Source organism: Sus scrofa, chromosome 17, assembly GCF_054392235.1.
Source record: "Sus scrofa isolate SSC_HxYL_T2T_F1_AM1 chromosome 17, Sscrofa_HxYL_maternal_Yorkshire_Landrace_v2.0, whole genome shotgun sequence".
Taxonomy (NCBI): domain Eukaryota; kingdom Metazoa; phylum Chordata; class Mammalia; order Artiodactyla; family Suidae; genus Sus; species Sus scrofa.
In genome coordinates, this window is record NC_139399.1 from 35,465,753 (window position 1) to 35,484,538 (window position 18,786).

An 18,786-nucleotide genomic window follows, 5' to 3' on the forward strand; every position below is an offset into this window, starting at 1 on the left:
CCAGCATTGCAGGATTTTACTTGTACACACGTACAACACAAAACTTGAATATGATAGGTAAATTTTTCAAGTCAGGAATGTTAGAAATTCTATACGCCTTTAAGTTTTTTATTTTTTTAAGTTGACATATAGTTGATTTACAATGCTTCATTAGTTTTAGGTGTATAGCAAAGCGATTCGGTTATACACATATATATTTATATGCATATATATATATTCTTTTTCATATATGAAATACATATATTTTCATATTTGCCTTTAAGTTTGAATCCCAGCAATTGGTGCCTCTATTTTTGTGTCTTTGACAAATTATAATGTAGTATGGGTCTATTGCAGGTAGTCATTTTTAACTTGCTTATTTCTAGCCGTACACCACAGTAAAACTGGTTTAAACACATTGTATTAGGATTTTTCACCCAGTGAAACTAGGAAATCTCAAACTTCAGTACTTTAACGAGGCCTTCCTGTGTCTGTCCGTGAGTATCTTCGAGGTTAGGTGTTTTGGTTCTTAAATCAAGCAGGTGGAGGCGGGGCGTGTTAATTCACTTCTCCAGACCTGGGTTTCTTCATTGGTCAAGCAGGAATGGTAGTAATACCTCCCCCAGAGGGGCATTGTGGGATCTCAGACCACTCGCCTCAAGGGCTTTCCTCAGTGTCTCAAGCAAACTCAGTCTCATCAGTGCAAACCATCCTCTTGAGCCGTCATTATTATCACTTTCAGATGGGGCTTTTAGCTGCTCCAGGGTTCCCGGGTTAAAACGAAGGCATTTTGAATGGCTCTGCTTTCTCATGTCTGAAAGGTTATATCCAGAGTGTTTAAAAATAGGAAGAGGAGCAGGTTGGGAGCAATGATTGACAGAGGACTTGAAAACCTCAACAACAGCAATGGTTGATTTGGCAGATCTTAGTTGCTGGCTGGCTGGGAAGCCAAGTGCACAGAGCTCACTTGAAAGTCCACACCCTTGACAAAGAACTTGCAGAGCCACAGATGGGGATGGGGGTTCCTTTTGTACTGATGACAACACTCTTCCTGAAAGAGAGACTGGATGGAGGTCATTGTTGTTGAATGCTGAAGGCTGGCTGGCCCAGGCTTCTCAGCCAAGAGCTGGAGGAGGGTTCTGAAACAACTTTCAGCCTGAGACAGTTCCTGAACAATAGGTTATCATTGTCACTTACGAAGATATAAATTCTTCTTGAAGGCAGCATTACATTGCTATTATGGCTCAGTTTTCTCAAGTATAAAATGGAGATTAAAAATAGTAACCTAAAGACTTGTTGGGAAGGTTAACTGTTAGAATCTCTATGATGTGCTTGGCTCCCATGCCAAGCACAGAGTCCTTCCCATTGTGTTTCTGAGTGGCTCAGGTGCTACATAGAATACTGGAAAATTCCTATCTTAGAAACTTTTTTTTTTTTTTTGCTTTTTAGGGCTGCACCCATGGCATATGGAAGTTCCCAGGCGAGGGGTCGAATTGGAGCTGAAGTCTATTGCAAGTAGTCATTTTTAACTTGCTTTTTAATGCCACAGCCACAGCAACACAGAATCCGAGCCACATCTGCAACCTACACCACAGCTCACAGCAACGCCAGACCCTTAACCCACTGAGCAAGGCCAGGGATCAAACCTGCATCCTCATGGACACTAGTCAGGTTCATTAACCACAGAGCCACGATGGGAACTCCCTATCTTAGAAACTTTATGGGTGGGGACAAAATTAAAAATTTAGGCTGAACCCAGGACTGAAAAACACACACAATCTAGTATATCTTTCTAGCAAACGCCCCAGAGATATGCGAGCTGAAAGAAGTCTTACCTCTTTCTACTGCCTTTAATGTTGTTACTTAAAATTAGTTGATCTAAGACAGGGTGGTATGAAAAGGAAATAGGAAAGCTTCTCTTGTTATTTTGTGTGCCTTGCTCATTTATGAAAATCCAGCTTTGTGTTCACTGATGCAAAGGTGATTATGAAGTTGTCACCAGGGAGCACTATTGTAGACTTCCAAATAACTCAGGGATGGAGTCGCAAATCACCAACAGATCATTACATCCAAGCAAAGAGCAGCACATTTTGCTGCCATCTTCCTATCAACAACAAAGCATGAGGCGCCACAGAAAATTCGAAATGTGCTCTGATCTCCTGTTCGTTTTTTTTTTCTGATGAAAGTCTCAAGTTAAAGGAAATATAATTTCTCTAAAATATGAACTAAAATTCTCGTCTCAATGGGCACACATCAGTGTGTGCCTTATACCTTGCATTTTGTTTATGCTTTTACTTTTCAAAGGGTTTTTGTAGGAATCATCTCATTTTATCCTCATCACTTGGTGTAGGAGAGCTTGAACAGGTGACACCTGTCCAAACTCACAAAAGGTATTACACAGCTCATCAGGGACTGACCCAGGACCCAGCCCAGCCTTCCGCTTGACAAGATGACTTTTTATCTTGGATGACTGTGATTGCAAACTGCAGTGGTGGGTCCACCACACCAACACACGATTCATTTTCTTCACTTCAATGAGTTATTTAATGAGTTACCACTTTTAGGAGTTTTCAGTAACTGTGTGTGGTATGTGTGTGTGTGTTTGCACAACTTCTGTCTTCTGGAATCTTCACTCTGTGTCTGTGGGATTTGCCAGAACTGTGCAAGACCACTCTGCCCTGCACCAGAGACCGGCTGGAAGTGCCGGGAAATTAACACCCAAGAGCAGCCTCTTGCTTCCCTGTTTCTTGCCCCAACTCCCCACACCCCCGCTGCTCCCTTCTCCATCACTCCCAAGTAAACAGCTGTGCTGGGATCCTTGACTCAGGCGCTGCTTCTTTTTTTTCTTTCTTTCTTTCTTTTTTTCTTTTTTTTCTTTCTAGGCATATGGAGGTTCCCAGGCTAGGGGTCTAATCAGAGCTGTAGCCACCGGCCACAGCCACGCCAGATCCAAGCTGCATCTGTGACCTACACCACAGCTCACGGCAACGCCAGATCCTTAACCCACTGAGTGAGGCCAGGGGTCAAACCCACAACCTCATGGTTCCTAGTCGGATTCGTTAATCACTGAGCCACAACAGGAACTCCCAGGCTCTACTTCAGAGAGAAGCCACACCAAGACCCTGCTGGTCTAGACTCTTCCCACTAGCTGTGAAAACACTTACTTATACACAGTGACCAGGAGTCGGGGTGTAAATACTCCAGCTCCCCCACCTCCCAGCCGGGATACCTCTGGGCCTTGAGTTTTATTCTTTTTCTCAGAGATCCCCCAGCAGATTAAGTTCTAGCTGGTAATCTGTGTAATGACACGTGGTCCCCTCTCTGTCTTTCCTTCCGATTCTCTCTTCCTCACCATCCTGCTGGTGCTTCCTGGAATCACCTCCCAAATAAACTGCTTGTTCTCAAATCCTCCACTCAAGGTCTGGCCTTTTCCCACCAGCTGTAAAACTTGCAATTTCACATCAGTCTCATCCCTTCCAAGCAGAACAGCAACCTCACGGCCCAGTATCCCTGAGCTGATACAGGGGCCCCGCCTTCTTTAGCTGTTACACTGTGACCAGCTTGCTGCCTCATCCCTTCAGCCATATCAGAAATTTCCATTGGCTCTAAAAAGTTTAGCCATGCATGTTCACTCTGCATGTTCCTTGAATATTTTGTATGTGATCCCATTTTTAGCCAATGTTCTGCACATATAAATTATGACGCCAACTTAGAAATTTTTTTTCTTTTTGGCCCACACATGCAGCATATGGAAATTCCCAGGCTAGGGGTCAAATGTGGGATCTGAGCCTATACCACAGCTCATGGCAATGCTGGATCCTTAACCCACTGCGCAAGGCCAGGGATTGAGTCCACGTCCTCGTGGGTACTAGTTACCACTGAGCCACAATGGGAATGTCTGGAGATTTTGGGTTTTATCTGCTACACCTTGGGACTAAATGGGGACTGATGGGAACAAAGTCTGAGGATGCCAGTTTTATCCCAATATAAGGAAAATCTAGTGGAAGTTTATATTTTATTAAGTGAGTACCCACTTGAAAAGTAGCAGTCCCCCCGATATTAGAAGAATTCACTAAGAGTCATAGCTGCTCAGTGAAGGGCTTTCTGTTTGTGGGAAACGGGACCAAATGAGATCCAAGATCCCTCAAATGCCAAGAGTCCCTGAAAGCTCAGTGAGCACACATCAGGATGTTCCATATGCTGGCAGTTTATGAATAATTCTCCTTCAGTGACAATAAAATGGCTCAAAACAATATTTTTTTTCCAGTTGGCTCCACCACTGGCCCTGCCCAGCAAAAGCAAATCAAGCTGGGTCTTTTGTTCACCACAACATCACAATAAAGACTTTGGAATCAGAAGTGAGCTGGCTGTTTTCTCGATGATGCATAAGGCAAAATGGGCCACAGCCCACATTTCCACAGCTATACTGGCATCGACGCATTTACTAGTTCAAATAAAAAAACCCCGAAGAAGCAAAAGACAAAATTTCTGTTTGTCACATAGGCTGGAGTGACCTGGGGAGCAAGAGTCTCTGTTTTTGTTGTTGTTATTATTGTTGTTTGTTTGCTTTTTAGGGCTGCACCTGCCATATATGAAAGTTCCCGGCTAGGGGTTGAATCAGAGCTGTAGCTGCCAGCCCACGCCACAGCCACAGCAGGGCCAGATCCAAGCCCATCTGTGACCTATGCTGCAGCTTGTGGCAATGCTGGATCCCCAACCCACAGAGTGAAACCAGGGATTGAACCTGCATCCTCATGGATAGTTGGGTTCATTACCACTGAACCACAGTGGGAACTCCCTTGGTTTTTTTTGTTTTTGTTTTTGTTTTCTTTTTTGGCTGCCCCAAAGCATATGGAGTTCCTGGTCCAGGCCAGGGATCAGATCTGAGCCACAGTTGCAACCTACACCACACACTGCTGGATCCTTTAACCCACTGTGCCAGGCCGAGATCAAACCTGCATCCTGGTGCTACAGAGATGCTGCTGATCCCCTGGCACCTCAGCAGGAACTCCTGGAGTCTCTGTTGTGAAAGAGCCCTGCCAGGTGACCTTCATAAATTACACTCAGTCTCCATGGAACTTGGCATGCCTTTGGCGGGGAGAAACACAATCTCATGTGACAGAATCATGGACTTCCAGAATAATTACCCATACAACGCCTTATAACCAGCCCACTCAGATAAAGTGTTGCTTACTGTATAGTTAAAAGGCCCTTCAAAATATAACTTTTATAACATCTCCATATAAAAACATAGCACTGTTGCCTTTTAAATTAAAAGAAATCACTCTCGGAGTTCCCGTCACAGCTCAGTGGGAAACAAATCCGACTAGGAACCGTGAGGTTGCAGGTTCAATCCCTGGCCTTGCTCAGTAGGTTAAAGATCTGGTGTTGCCATGAGCTGTGGTGTAGGTTGCTGATGTGGCTCGGACCTGGCATTGCTGTGGCTCTGGTGTAGGCCAGCGGCTACAGCTCCAATTAGACCCCTGGCCTGGGAACCTCCATATGCCCCGGGTGCGGCCCTAAAAAGACAAAAGACAAAAGACACACACACAAAAAAAATCACTCTCATTGTCAGGAAATGTTTCTTTATGTCTTATTTAAATTTCTTTTATTGGACTTGCATTTGCTTCTTACCTCATATTCTCTCCTCTGCAGGGGGAGGAAACATCTGGAACTTAGTTGCCAGAGCTAAGAAACAATGGCTCAACCAAGTCTTATGTATCAAATAGTGCATCAAATAGCCAGGGTCTTTCTAGCCGCTCTTCCTAAAGTGCTATTTTACATGTCTGGGTTGCTCCGTATTTGACTTTATTCTTTTCACATGGATTCCAAATATGGATGAAACACTCATGTTCAGAGCATAGGAATATTTCTGCCGAGGTATTTACATTCTGCATCTCAAACCATGTATTCATCACCCAGCACATTCTGCAGTTACTGAACCAGGGACCCACTAGGATTCTGTGGTAGTTTGTTCGGGCTGTCCCAGCAGAGAACCACTGACTGGGAAGCTTAAATACAGAAATTTGTTTTCTCACTGTTCTGGAGATCTGAAGTCTGAGACGCAGGTGTCAGCAGGGCTGGTTTCTTCTGAGGCCTCTCTCCTTGCCTTGCAGGTGGCTGTCTTTTCTGTGTGTCTTCACGTGGTTTTTCCCTCCTGTTCTGTCTGTGTCCTAATCTCTTCTTATCAGGACACCAGTCACATTGGCTTAAGGGCCCACCCATCTGACTTCATTTTACTTCATCTCTTTAAAGTCTTTCTCCAAATATAGTCACATTCTGAGGTACCAGGGGTACTCAATTGTGGGGATGCAGTTCTGCCTGTAACACCCAGGATCCTGTGTCAGTGGTTCCCTGGAGCCCTGAGACCAAGGCGCAAGACCACAGCATTAATGCAGATATGGCAACAAGGTCCCTTCTTCTGATGCTCATACAAAGCCTGATGTACTGACTCACATTCGTCACAAAACCGAAATGTCTTTTTAGTAGGTGAAGGTAACAAAATTGCATTCTTCTAAAACTTTACCCACTCTTGCCAACTTTGGTTTTCTAGAAGTGACTATGTGAGTTCTAATGCTCTAAGTTATTGACAAAGCAGGAGTTCCCTGGTGGCTCAGCGGGTTAAGGATCCAGCATTGTCCCTGCTGTGGTGTGAGTTTGGTCCCTGGCGTGGGAATGTCCACATGCCATGGGTGCCCCCACCCCCTGCCAAAAAAAAGATGTCTACAAAACACATAATTCCAGACCTATGCCTAGACTGACACCATGTGCCAGGCTGACAGTGGTGACAAAAAAGTAATCAGCTGATCTAAGAAAGAAGTGGAAGGTTTTATTCAAGCCAAATTGAGGATTATAACCCAGGAACAACTTCTCAGAAAGCTCCGAGAACTCTTTGAGGTCAAACACAATTGTCTAGGTTTTTGAGACAGAGGGCTGTATGTTCAACGATGTAGAGACTTTGCACAATCCAGATCTGTATGTACTAAGCGGTGCGTCATTGTGACCCCTTACAAGATCAAGGAGTGGTAGTCTGTTTTTTTTGTTTGTTTGTTTTTTGCTTTTTAGGGCTGCACCTGCGGCATATGGAGGTTCCCAGGCTAGGGGTCCAATTGGAGCTACAGCTGCTGGCCTAACACCATAGCCATAGCAACACGAGATCCAAGCCTCGTCTGTGACCTACACCATAGCTCACAGCAATGCTGGATCCTTAACCCACTGAGCGAGGCCAGGGATCAAACCCAGAACCTCATGGTTCCTAGTCAGATTCATTTCTGCTGTGCCACGGTGGGAACTCCAGGAATGGTAATCTCTTAAGGAGCTGACTTGAGGATGCTGCAAGAATGTTGCTCTTTAGAGTCAAGCAGGTAGTTCTGCCAATGGGGAGGTTTGGTCGATGCATAAGGCAGATACACTTGCACAGCAAGGGGGAGAGGAGGGCAAAGGGCAGAGAAAAATGTTCATGTCTAAATTTTCCTTGACTTGCCTTAGAATACAAATTTTGGCTTCAACAGTATAAACTCTTGCATGGTTCCCTGGGCAGACCCCACTGGCTGGTAACAGACCAGGAAGGAGATGATCCAGACCTAAGACCAGGTCCAGGAGTTCCCGTCGTGGCTCAGGGGAAATGAATCTAGCATCCATGAGAATGCAGGTTCCATCCCTGGCCTCACTCAGTGGGTTAAGGATCACAGCATTGCTGTGAGCTGTGGTGTAGGTCACAGATGCAGCTCAGATCCCTCAGGGCTGTGGCTGTGGTGTAGGCCAGCGGCTACAGGTCTGATTCGACCCCTAGCCTGGGAACCCCCATATGCTTCGGGCGCAGCCTGAAAAAAGACACCCCCCCCCAAAAAAAAACCCTGGTCCAGTCAGGGTCATAGCCCCGGAAGTCTTTTGATTATTGAATAAAACCCGACACGGATTTTCCACTTTCATTTGAATACTGGTTTCTAAGCCCTTTGAATGCCTTTAACAACAGCAGCAATGAGTGAGGGCACCCTTGTAGGAATCAGTTATTTTGCAGAGAGCAGGATGCTTAGGAACCACCTTCCCACTCTCCTCCTCAGCCCTGAGAGCCGCTCTCCCCAGTCAGATTCATTTCTCCATGGTAGAAATACAAATGCATTTTTATTTAGGGCCTTGAGGTCTTTGAAAGAAAAGTGGCTTTATTTATATTCGTTATGATCATTATGTACTGGGATTATTTTCTCAGTAGGCGATGTCTCTTTTGCTCATATTTATGACGCAGGGGAGAAGGCATTTAATGAATTTCAAGAGTGTATTTGACTGTGAAACACATCTCCCTTAGTACATTCACATGTAAATAGCCCTCTGATTTGTTCTCTCTGGTGACCTTTCTTCTTTTGGGGGTAGAGCGCAGTTTGTTGTTGTTTTCCATTTCCAAATGGGAGGCTGAATGATAATAATGAAAGATTATGCAAAAAAAATCCATGTTTAAAATAATGTTGATATAGCACTTGTGTTGCAGGATAATTATAGTAATTTGGCTATTACACTATATGGTGTCAGGAGTTAGTTGCTAGAAAACACGGTGACAGGGGTGATGCTGAGGGTTTTCATCCCAACAGGCTGTTTGATCCTGCTGACTTTTCTCTTGAAAATCAATTGCTTGCAGTGAATGCTCTGAATTCCCCCTTGATTAAACTGGCTGTCAGCGGCTGCACCCATTGCACTGGGGTCACTGTGAGTTCTGTGTCTGTTTACACAGGGTTTTTTTTGGACAACTCTTAAAATATCACAGAGCAGATTTAACCCGAGTGAGTGAAGCAACTAAGGAAGCAATTGCTAAAAATCGCACATCTTTGCACACGATAGCAAACAAAGGAAAATGCATTCATTCCAAGCCCAACATGAAGCTGGTTATTTTGCTTCTGGGTTGAAGCCTTTTCCCCACTTCACCTTGCTCTGGCTTTGGTGTTTGCAGACTTCCAGGAATACGAGGGTTTGCTCAGCGGAAGCCCGGGAACAGTCTCCTGGGAGGCTGGCTCCGACCTCACATTCATCTTGGACAATGTTCTCCCTGCAAGGTTATTCATATATTCAGATTTTCTGTTTCTTTGGAATCAACTTTAGAAAGTTAGATTTTTTTTTTCTAGAACAGCATCATTTAGTATATGAAGATTAAAGAATAATTAGTATTTAATTGTGGAGAGATACGTGTGTGTATACACACACACATACATATATGCATATGTGTATATTGCTAAGAAAGATTAAAGAAGACAATTTAGGTGATATAAACAAACTTTATTTAACAACTTCATGAAGTGGACAGTCTCCTTTCAGAGAACCGTAAAATGGGCCAGAAGGCAGGAAGCTTTTATAGGATGAAGAATAAAGAACAAGGAAGAGAAAAATAGAAGATATCTGATTGGCTACACAGTCAACTTTGTTCAGGGCTAGAAGACCCAGAGTTGATTTGGCATTTGGGAATTGGCTGACTGAATATACTGCATTTCTGGGCAAGTGTAGCATTTACAGGGATATGAAAATTCTCTGTTTCCGCTTGCTGACACCTGCCTACTCCTCCCAGCCCCCCTCCCCACCTCCCCTGGCAGGAGCAGCTCCATCTTGGGCCTAGAAAGTTATTTCAACTGTATGTATATATTACACAAAAAATTCCACGTGGAAAAGACTTCCTGTCTTATTACTGAGTGCTGATTTCCATCTACAGGAAATATTTTAGAGAAAAGAAAAACTTATGTAAACCACAAAACTATACAAAAAATATTATTCATAATAAATGTGAGAAAATATTCAGCTTCCTTAAAACTGAAATGCACATTAAAACCCAAGATCTTTTCCTCCCTTCTTTTGCCTACTAAGTTACAAATATGTATTGTGATTAATATGCGTGGTTCTGGGCAGTGAGCTTGGTAACTAGTCCTTAGTTTCTGACAGCTGTGGAGGTTGACCAACTGATCCATCCCTGGAATACAATCCAGAAATGGTTATCAGAGCCCACTATTTATTTTTTGAATCAAAGTATAGTTGATTTATAGTGGGTTTTTTCTGGTATATAGTAAAGCGATTCAGTTACTTATCTATATTATTCTTTCATGCAATGCTGAATTTTTTTTTTTTTCGCTAGTGTTCTGTTGAGGATTTTTGCAGCCATGTTCATGAGTGAAATTGGTCTGTAATTTTCACTTCTTGAAATGTTCTTGCCCCACTTTGGAAATGAGGTTATGCTAGCCTCATAAAACAACTGGAGGAGTAGTCTCTCTTCTTTTATTTTTGGAAATGTATGCAAGATTAGGAATATTTATCCTTTAAATATTTTGTGGAATGTGTCAGTGAAGCTATGTGAACCTGGTTCACTTTTAGGGGAAACTTTTTTTTTCTTTTTATGGCTACACCTGTGGCATATGGAAGATTCTGGGCCAGGGACTGAATCCGAGCTGCAGTGGCAGCAATGCCAGATCCTTTAACCTATTGAGCCAGGCCAGGGAATCAAACCTGCACCTCCACAGTGACTTGAGCCACTGCGGTTGGATTCTTAACCCACTGTGCCACAGTGGGAACTGCAGGGGAAGGTTTTTATTTGCACTTTCAGTTTTTTAAATTGTTATAGAACTGTTCTTTTTTGGTCTACTTGGTAGTTTGTAATTTTTACTATGAATCTGTATATTTCCTTTACATTTTCAAAGGCATTAGGAGAATATTCAAAGGCTGTCCTTCATTTTCTATCTCACTTTTTTTTTTCTTTTTAAAGGCTGTACCCACATCACATGGAAATTTCCTAGGCTATGGGTCGAATCGGAGCTATAGTTGCTGGCCTGCACCACAGCCACAGCCACAGCCACACGGGATCTGAGCCTCGTCTGCAACCTACGTCACAGCTCACTGCAATGCTGGATCTCTGATCCACTGAGTGAGGCCAGGGATTGAACCCACATCCTCATGGATACTAGTTGGATTTGTTTCTTCTGAGCTGCAGTGGGCGCTCCCTTCTATTATACTTTTAATGTTCTGAAGCTTTGTAGTGATGCTGCCCTTTCAAAATTCCTGACCTTGATTATTTGTATTCTCTCTCAAAGCATCTTGCTAGAGGTATACCAGTTTTATTAGATTTCCCAGAGAACCAGATTTTGGATTGCCTGATTCTCCCTATTTTATGTTTTATTTTACTCATTTTATTTCTGCTCTTTTCTTTATTATTTCATCCTTTTTATTTTGGGGCTAAATTTGATGTTTGTTTTCCTATATTTTTAAATGAATTCTTAACTCCCTGATTTTCAGTTTTTCTTTTTTCCTAATATGAGTGTTTAAACTATAAATATTGCTCTATGCCCGGATTTAGCTGCAACTCACAAGTTTGGTTTTGTAATGTGTTCGCTATCAATATTTTTGAAATTTCGGGTTATTTATTCTTTGGCCTGTAACTTATTTAAAAGAGTGTTTGGGTATATGCTATTTATCTTTATATTTTCCTGGCATTTTCTTAAAAAAAAAAAACACAACTATTTATTCCAATTTAAAACAATTTTTTTGCTGTGCCTGCAGCCTGTGAAAGTTCCAGGGCCAGAGATTGAACCTCCATCACAGCAGTGACAATGCTGGATCCTTAACCCACTGCACCACCTGGGAACTCCTATTTATCTTTTTTAAGGAGTTCCCATCATGGCTCAGTGGTTAACGAATCGGCCTAGGAACCATGAGGTTGCGGGTTCGGTCCCTGGCCTTGCTCAGGGTTAAGGATCCGGCATTGCTGTGAGCTGTGGTGTAGGTCGCAGACAAGGCTCGGAACCCACATTGCTATGGCTCTGGTATAGGCCAGAGGCTACAGCTCCAATTAGACCCCTAGCCTGGGAACCTCCATATGCCGTGGGAACGGCCCTAGAAAAGGCAAAAAGACAAAAAATAACATAAAATAAATTTTTTTAAAAAGTATATCTTTTTAAAAAAATTTATTTTATTATGGTACAAACACAACATGAGAATTGCTTTCTTAAATTTTGAAGTGTATAATACAGTTTTGTTAACTACAAGCACAGTGTTGTACAGCAGCTCTCTAGAACTTATTCATCTTGCACCACTGACACTTTACACCTTTTTTTTTTTTTTCTTTTTTAGGGTCACACTCATGGCATATGAAAGTTCCCAGGCTAGGGATCAAATCGGAGCTATAGCTGCCGTCCTACACCACAGCCATAGCAATGCCAGATCCTTAACCCAGTGAGTGAGGCCAGGGATTGAACCCACATCCTCATGGATCCTTGTCGGGTTCATTAACTGCTGAGCCACCAAGGGAACTCTCCACTTCATACCTTTTGAATAGCATCCCCCTGTTTCCCCCTCCCCCAGCCCCTGGAACGTACCATTTCATCTATGCATCTATCAAATTTGACTATTTTAGATTCCACATGTAAGCAAAATCATGTAGTCTCTATCTTCCTCTAATAGGCTTCTTTCACTTAGCATATGTCCAAGGTTTAGCCATATTGTCACATATTGCAGGATTTCCTTCTTGGAATCATATTCCATTGTTTGTATATACCACATTTTCTCCATCCATTTGGGGTTCCAGTTATCTTTTTATCACTAGTTTTGAACTTAATTGCATTGAAATCAGAGAACTTACCCTGTGTGATTTTGATCCTTTAAATTTTGTTGAGCATATAGTCAATTTTGGCAAATGGTCCTTGAGTCCATGAATAGAATGTATATCCTATAGTTGTTTAGTGCAGGGTTCTGTAGGAATTAGTCACGTTTGATGATAATGTCAAGTATTTCCTTCTTATTGACTTTATCTATTGTTTGATCAATTCATGAGAGGTGTGTTAAAAATCTCCTGTTTTGATTGTGTGTGTACCAATTTTTACTCATAGCCATCATTTTTCATTATATATTTTGAGTCTGTGTTACTTATTAGGTACACAATTTTTAAGTCATATCTTCCTTGAACTTCGAAAAATCAGTAATGAAGTGTCCTTTGTCTCTAGTGATGCTTCGTTGCCTTAAAGTGTGCTTTTTCTGACTTTAATATGGCCACATCTGCTTCCTTTGATTCATACTTGCGTGCTATATCTTTTTCCATCCTTTTATTTTCATCCTTCCTGTTTCCTTACATGTTAGGTGTGTCTCCTGTAAATAGCAGAGTTTGGTTATTGTTTTTATCTAGTGTGACAATCGTTATCTTTTCATTATGTTATTTAGGTCATTTACATTCAATGTTGAAATGGGTGTATAGCTACCGTATTACTTTATAGATGCCCCCTATGTTTCTCTCTGTTTTTTAGTGTTTTTTTTTTTTTTTTTCTTTTCTTTTTTGGCCACCTCATGGCAGGTGGAGTTCCCGGGCCAGGGATCAGATCCTAGCCACCGTTGTGATCTCTGCCACAGCTTTGGCAATGTAGGGTCCTTAGCCCACTCTGCCAGGCTGGGGACTGAACCTGCATCCCAGGGCTCCAGAGACACTGCTGATCCTGTTGTGCCACAGCGGGAAATCCTCCTCGTATTTTTTATTTGTGTCTTTTCCTTTCTTAATCTCACCAATTTAATGGGTATTTTTAAAAGACCTTCAGGATTTGGTTGATTCTCTCTATCTTGTGATTGCATCAGTAATCCATTGTCTACTTCTTAGCCTTTACACATCAGCTTAAATGTCCAGAAGGATGCCTCTGACCGCTCAACCCAAAGCAGTGCCCCTGCTCCTATCTTGTGCTGCCCTCTACTGCCCTCTACCGTAGCTTCACATTCATTCCTCCTCCTCTTGTGCACTTGCTCCGTGTGCAGGGCAGTTCACTGCTGGATCCCCGGCATCTAGAATGTTAATGACTAACAGATGGTAGGTGTAAAATATAAATTTTTAAATGAGCGAATGAATAAATAAATGAACCCTCGATGTGCTTCGTTCTTACCTCTGCTTTAGCAGCTTGCACACTGAAGGATGGTTGCAGGGGGGTATGTGTGTGTGCATGCATGCACGCGTGTGTGTGGGCATCCTCATGCACGCCCACACACCCTGATCACTTGTGAGCCTGTTAGAGTGAGGACCATGTTTGATTCATGGCATACTTCTTGGTGTATCACAGAGTGCCTTGTTCTTCGCTGAACTTCACTCGTATGAATGACTTAACTTGAACCTCTAATCTTTCCCCTAGTTAAAACTGAGTGGCTTCGGGAATTCCCGTTGTGGCTCAGTGGTTAATGAAGTATCCACATGGGTTTGTATCCATGTGGGTTTGATCCCTGGCCTTGCTCAGTGGGTTAAGGATCCAGTGTTGCCATGAGCTGTTGTGTAGGTTGCAGACGCAGCTCGGATCTGGCGATGCTGTGGCTGTGGCATAAGCTCTGATTCGACCTGTAGCCTGGGGAACCTCCGTATGCCGCTGGTGCGGCCCTCAAAAAAAAAAAAAAAAAAAAAAAAGACAAAAAACTGAGTGGCTTAAATTCATTTGTTAGTTTTTAATGAAATTATCCATAATATTAAAATACTAAACAAAAATGACTATTTTGCAATATAGCCAAGATAGAAAATTTATTTTCATAATTAAATTTTTTTGAATCTTAATTGCATTAATAATACATGACTGTCCTCATTTAAAAAGTTAGGATAATGCAGTTGACGTCGAATTCCCTTTGATCAATGTCCAACCCTGGTTCTTCCTCTCATCCCCAGAAACGGCCATTGTTATAACTTTAGTATGTCTCATCAGGACCTCTTGCTATGCTCATATATGAAGTCCATAGATTTTGATGGGGTCATGTATGTCAACCTTTTTCTTTTATGACTTCTGTCTTCTGCATTCTTAAGGAAGGATCCCCCCCCCCCAAGATAATAGAAGTATTCTCCTATGTTTTCTTCTAGTAATTAAAAGTATTTTTAAAAAAACTTTAGGTTGTTAATATATCTGCAAATGACCTTTGTATATTGTATGAAACAGGGGCCCACATTAATTGTTTCCCATCTGGTTAGTACTATTAATTTGTAGTTTATTCTTCCTCCACCAATGCCACCTTTAATGTAAATGAACATATTATCAGAGTCCCCACTGTGCCCTGTGGGTTAAGAATCTGAAGGCAGTGGCTTGGGTTGCTTCAGAGATGAGGGTTCAGTCCCCAGCCTGGTGCCGTGGGTTAAAGGATCTGGCATTGCTGCAGCTGGGGGGGTAAGTGGCAGCCGCAGCTTAGATTCAGTCCCTGACCCAGGGACTTCCATATGCCCCAGATGGCGCAAAAAAAAAAAAAAAAAAGAAAAGAAACAAAAGAAAGAGCATATCATCATCTTCTGACCATTTTCTGGATTCCATTCTGTTCTGTTCCTACTCTCAGTAACGTACTTTTTAATAGCTATGGCTTTATGATGTATCTTAATATTTGTTATAAAATTTGGCCCACTCTTTGGTCTTATTTTTTAAAATGTTGTTGACTGTTCTTTAATATTTACTCTTTTAGAATCACTTTATCTCATTTCACAAAAACAACTTTTTTAAATGTTAAAAACCACCAGAGGGTATACTGTTATTTATTCCTAAAAGCCTTCAAAATGCATTGTTTTGCTTTCCCTATGTATTATTCCTATGAGATAAAGAGCAGGGCAGACCCATGTCTTGTGGGACCTTGGGTCTATAAATTGGGACCTCTCTTTAAGGAAAAGAATACAGGAGTTCCCATTGTGGCTCAGCAGTAATGAACCTGACTAGTATCCTGAAGACGAGGGTTTGACCCCTAGCCTCGCTCAGTGGGTTAAGGATCTGGCGTTGCTGTGAGCTGCAGCATAGCTTACAGATGAAGTTCGGATCTGGTATTGTTGTGGCTGTGGCATAGGCTGGCAGCTGCAGCTCTGATTCGACTCCGAGCCTGGGAATTTCCATATGCTGTGGGAGCAGCCCTAAAAAAAGACAAAAAAAAATTATGAATGCATGGTGGGCGCTGTGCCTTGGAGGGTCCCAGACCTCCAGCTTTATTGGCTTCATGGTAATTCCCTTCTCAGATTAGCAGTCTCACTCATAGAGAAGATCCTAGCAAATGGTGCCTTCTGTCCCACCAGAATAAACCCCTAATTCTGACTTCCAAGCTACTTAGGCAGTGTAAGCAGCAAAATAACAATGAAATGTGTAGCCCCAGTCATGTTTCTGGCTGTGTGTGATGTAATAATGCTGCCTCAACTCTTCCCAGGGACAGCTCCTCACATTTGAGGATCTCAGGGCACAGTGAGAACATGAGCTAATGAAACCTCACAGGACCCCAGAGACACAGGCAAGGCAGACATGGCATCACCTTGCCCCGTTCCGCCACCTCTGGGGATGTGCGCAGCAGCTGCTTTGTAATGAATGGCAACATCCACAACTCTTTAGCCCAGTGTCGTTGTCATTGGTTATTGTCCTGTGAACATTAGCCCATCAGACAGTGAGAGGATTTTAAGAGTTCATTGCAAAGATGATCCATTCTCTGAGATTTCTGGCATTTCATAATATTGTCCTAATTATGAAATGCATCAAATATATAACCAACAAGGACCTACTGTATAGGACGGGGGTCTCTACTTAATATTTTGTAGTAACCTATAAGGGAGAAGAATCTGAAACATACGACTAGACTTCGGTTAAATAAATAAATAAATGCACAGAGGGGGTCTAGTTTTCTTCTTCTTCTTTTTTTTTTTTTTTGGCTGTGCTCATGGGATGTGAAAGTTCCCAGGCCAGGATTGAACCCATGCCACAGCAGTTACCTGAACCACAGCAGTAACCATGCTGCATCCTTAACTGATAAGCTGCCAGGGAACTCCTAGATTTTTTTTGTAAAAACTAGACTGTGTTTTTAGTCGTTCTTCAAATTTAAAAATTAAGAAGAGACTGTGTATATATATATATAATATAAGACTGTATATATATATATATATTATATATATGGTTTTTTCTTTTTTTCTTTCCTTTTTTTTTTTTCCTTTTTTAGGGCCACACCCACGGCATATGGAGGCTCCCAAACTAGGGGATGAATTGAAGCTACAGCAGCCAGCCTACACCACAGCCACAGCAATACCAGATCCCAGCTGTGTCTGCGATCTACACCACACCTCACGGCATCACTGGATCCTTAACCCACTGAACGAGACCAAGGATCAAACTCACAACCTCATGGTTCCTAGTTGGATTTGTTACTGCTGCGCCATGCTGGGAACTCCAAGAAAAGACTATATTTTTTATAAAATAAAGTGCAACGTAGGAATAGGAAGTTATTGATACGTGTTTTTTTTTTTAATTTAAAAATTTTGCTGTTGAGCAAAATGAATCAATGGTGGTAAAAGTCAGAACCCTTTAAGAGGTGTGTTGGCTAGAGAGCAGATGAGGGAAACTTCTGGGTGCTGGAAAGCCTTTATTTTTTTTTTTAATTAATGTATTTTTTTTCTGTGTCTGGGCATGTGAAAGTTCCTGGGTCAGGGATCGAACCCCAGCCACAGCAACGACCCAAGGCACTGCAGTGACAATGCTGGATCCCTAACCTACTGAGCCACCAGGGAAGTCCTGAAAAAGCTTTAACATCCACTTAAAGTGGTTGTTACATGGGGGTAGATACACGTAGAGATTCATGCACTTTACCGTGTATGTGTTGTATCTCATTAACAAACTAAATTAACCTAAAAAGCCCTCTGCTCTTGCCGTCCTGACAACGCTGGAAATGCCGCACAAACGATCTGGAAAGTTTGCAGGGAGCAGGGCACACTCAGGTGCTGGAGACACAAGAAGTTTTCCTCTCCCCAAAGCATCTTTCTTCAGAAGAGGGATTCTGCATCCTTTGTCTTCTCATGACATTTGCTCTCCACCCAGAAGAGCAGAGTTCCCAGTGTGGCCCAGCAGAATCCACAGTGTCTCTGCAGGGGCAGGGACTCGGGTTTGATTCTAGCCCAGACAATGGGTTAAGGATCCGGTGCACAGCTCTGGCGTTTAGGTCACAACCCTGACTCAGATTTGATCCCTGGCCTGGGAACTCCATATACCATGGGGTGGCCAAAAAAAAAAAAAAGAAAAGAAAAAAAGAAAAAAAAAAAGAAAGAAAGAAAAAAAAAAAAAAAAGAGCTACTTGCTCTGCCAGGATTCGACTCTTTTGTTGTACCTTGCGCATTATCTACCTCTTCATCTCTGCTCTTTACGCCTCCCTGGGCATCTGATTTTTCTCTTAGAACTCCATTCACCTACGTCTTTGCCAGAAGTAGGAAGAGGGCAGGAGTTAATGGGGTCTTGGGGTTGAGGGGTGTCTGCAGGGGCCCTTATGCCGGCTGCTGCTGGAAGGAGGAACACAGTGGGAGAGGAGAAGCAGAGAGCAGCCGGCTGCCTCTGCCCCCACAGCCTCTGCTTTGATGCTTAGAAACAAGAAGACAGGGCAGCAGGCCATGCTGGCAGCATGGTCTCTGCAGCCCCCAGGCAGAGCATCCTAGGGCTGATCTGAGCTCAGGCCCAAAGGCTGCGAGCAGATGTCAGTGGGAGTCATTCCCCCCCTGCACCCCACCCACCAGGAGCAGGCTGAGAATGAGCCAGAAAGGAGGAGATGTAGTGGGGAGGGAGGGAGAGGGGGAGGGAAAGAGACAGTGGTGGGGGGCAGGAGAAAGACTGGCAGGAAGAAAGAAAAGAGAGCAGAAGGAGGATGACAAGATAGAGGGGGAGAGGGAAGAGCTTTTTAGATAAAATGGGAAAAAATTGGTTCCACTCCAATTTTGAGTGAAGACTAAATACATGACCACTACCCTGATGGTTGACTTTCCAGAACATTAAAGCAATAACCTTAGCTCCAGTTCTTCTTGTTTAGAAAGTAGAAAAGTGAAAATCATGGCCAAGTTCAGATGCACGT

General features: G+C 42.8%; 1 protein-coding gene across 9 annotated transcripts in view; it reads left to right on the top strand.

Moving 5' to 3' along the window:
* Positions 1-18,786, top strand: part of CFAP61 (cilia and flagella associated protein 61) — a 292,210-nt gene that overhangs the window by 50,229 nt on the left and 223,195 nt on the right. The gene's annotated exons all lie outside the window — the stretch shown is intronic.